General features: G+C 73.7%; 2 non-coding genes across 2 annotated transcripts in view; both read right to left on the reverse strand.

Moving 5' to 3' along the window:
- LOC138380306 (28S ribosomal RNA) overlaps positions 1 to 339 on the reverse strand; it is a 5,011-nt gene extending 4,672 nt beyond the window's left edge. Inside the window, exon 1 of the ribosomal RNA XR_011232696.1 lies at positions 1 to 339. This exon is cut by the window's left edge and continues 4,672 nt beyond it. This is a non-coding gene — a ribosomal RNA (28S ribosomal RNA).
- Positions 340 to 1,663: 1,324 nt separating this feature from the next.
- Positions 1,664 to 1,816, reverse strand: LOC138380309 (5.8S ribosomal RNA). Its single transcript, XR_011232698.1, has one exon. It is a non-coding gene; the product is annotated as a 5.8S ribosomal RNA (ribosomal RNA).
- Positions 1,817 to 2,500: the final 684 nt, after the last annotated feature.

Here is a 2,500-nt window from a genome sequence, read left to right on the forward strand (position 1 = left end):
GGTATTTAGCCTTAGATGGAGTTTACCACCCGCTTTGGGCTGCATTCCCAAGCAACCCGACTCCGGGAAGACCCGGGCCCGGCGCGCCGGGGGCCGCTACCGGCCTCACACCGTCCACGGGCTGGGCCTCGATCAGAAGGACTTGGGCCCCCCAACGAGCGGCGCCGGGGAGTGGGTCTTCCGTACGCCACATTTCCCGCGCCCCACCGCGGGGCGGGGATTCGGCGCTGGGCTCTTCCCTGTTCACTCGCCGTTACTGAGGGAATCCTGGTTAGTTTCTTTTCCTCCGCTGACTAATATGCTTAAATTCAGCGGGTCGCCACGTCTGATCTGAGGTCGCGTCTCGGAGGGGAGGCACACGCGCGCGCGCCGGGGGAACGACGGCGCGTCCCGACGCACGCACGGGCGCTCGGGGGACCCGAGGGGAGAGGCGGGAGCCGAGGCACACACGCTCGACGGAGCGGGGGTGGGGGCACCACGGTCGACCGCCGCCCCCGGCCCTCCGGACGACGGCACCTCCCCCCCGGCCGCACCCCACGACCAACCAGCGGCGGCGGCCGCCGAGGCGAGTCACAAGGGCGGGCGCGGGGAAGGAGAGCGCGTCGGAGGCCGCGGGGACGACGGGACGGAGCACGGGCCGGCGGGCGCGGACCGGGGCCGACGGGGAGATCACCAGCGCCTCGACCGCACCCCCCCCTCCGCCCGACCTCGAGGGACACACACCGCGACACCCGAGAGAGGGAGGAGGTCGCGCAGAGTGGGGAAGGTGCCCGAGGAGACCAGAGGGCACCCCCTCCCAAACCAACCGACCGCCCTCCTTCCACAGGCGCCTCGGCGGTCCCTCGGACGGACGGACGGAGGCGGAGGGGACACGGCAGAGACACGGCGGTCAGCACCCATCCTGAGCCCCGCGCCCGGGCTCGGGACACGCAGCGCGGCGGTGGGCCGCGGCGACCCCGGGGGCGGGCGCGCGACGGCGGACGACGCCGCGGCGTCCCGCGGGTCGCCACCGGGGCACGCATCCCCGGGGTGCGGCCCCGAACGGGCAACACGGCGGGGACGTGGACCCGGCGCCCCGTAGGCGCGGGGGCGCGTTTGGCCGGCGACGCCGGTGTGGGGGAAAGAGGGGAAGACGAGGAGGGGGCGGAGGGTGGCGGCCCAGACCGCCGGGCCGCCGCCAGGGGCGTGCGGTGAAAGACGGCGACCCAGACACGACACCCTCCGCGCACACAGACCCCCTCGTCCCCAGACCCCGCACCCCGGCGCCGAGCGACCGAGACACGCCGACGCGCGCGAGGGGCACGTGAACACACACCCCCGTCGGGCCCTCCCAGGCGAACCCCCCAGAAGGAGGGAAGGCCCGGCCGCGCAGGGCGAGAGGCGGCTCCCGAGAGGATGGCACCGTGGCGCCCGCGGGAGAAAGCCCTCCCGGCCTCTCTCCCTCGTCGCGGGCGGCGACGCGACCCCACCACGTCCACCCCCCACGCACCAACGACGTGCCTACGTGGGGGGACGGGACGGAAGAGGAGGGGCGCACCACCAAGGTCTGCACTTAGGGGGACGGAGGGACCCCTCAGCGGGGCCCTGCGAGAGAAACCCCCAGCCGCGCGACCCCCGCGGGGGCCCGGAGGCACACCCACGGGGGGGGCGATTGATCGTCAAGCGACGCTCAGACAGGCGTAGCCCCGGGAGGAACCCGGGGCCGCAAGTGCGTTCGAAGTGTCGATGATCAATGTGTCCTGCAATTCACATTAATTCTCGCAGCTAGCTGCGTTCTTCATCGACGCACGAGCCGAGTGATCCACCGCTAAGAGTCGTATGAGGTTTGATGGGCGAGGACCTCCGCGGAGGGAGGCCCTCCCTGGCACGACACCTTCCCCACCCCCACCAAGGGGTAGGGAATTGCCTCAGGCCGAGCCAGTCAAGACGACAGGACCAGACTCCGAAAGGTCGGAAGTTCCCACACGGGGCGCCCGGCGCGCGGGCACGGACGCCCCACAGGCGCCCGGGGGGTTCCCGCCCCCGTGGCACGGAGCGCCGGCGCGGCGACGCGGCAACGGGCGCGACGACGACCGCCGGGGTCAAGCCCCCTTTCCCACGACGGCCGCCGACGACCCGCCGCACGCGCGCACGTGCGCACGTGCGCACGGCACCCCCGGCCCGGGGGCGGAGTCCGGTTGACGTGGGAGGAGGGGAGGAGGAGGAGGAGGCGGAGGCGGCGGCTTGCCTGGGGTCTTGCCGGGGCAAGGCCAGGCCGCTCCGGACCGCCAACTCCCCCGCCCACCCGACCTCCGCCCGAAACAACACCGGGCCCACCGCCCCCGACCCACGGGGCGGACGGGCGACCCCCAGGGGTCTTTAAACCTCCGCGCCGGAACGCGCTAGGTACCTGGAAGGGGGGGCGGACGGGGAGGGAAGACGGCGGCTCCCACCCACCACCACCCACAGCCGGCCAACACCACCACCGCCACCACGCCGGTCCCGACCGCAGCCGCTCGCG

This window comes from Eulemur rufifrons, unplaced genomic scaffold (assembly GCF_041146395.1).
Source record: "Eulemur rufifrons isolate Redbay unplaced genomic scaffold, OSU_ERuf_1 scaffold_354, whole genome shotgun sequence".
NCBI classification, from domain to species: Eukaryota; Metazoa; Chordata; class Mammalia; order Primates; family Lemuridae; genus Eulemur; species Eulemur rufifrons.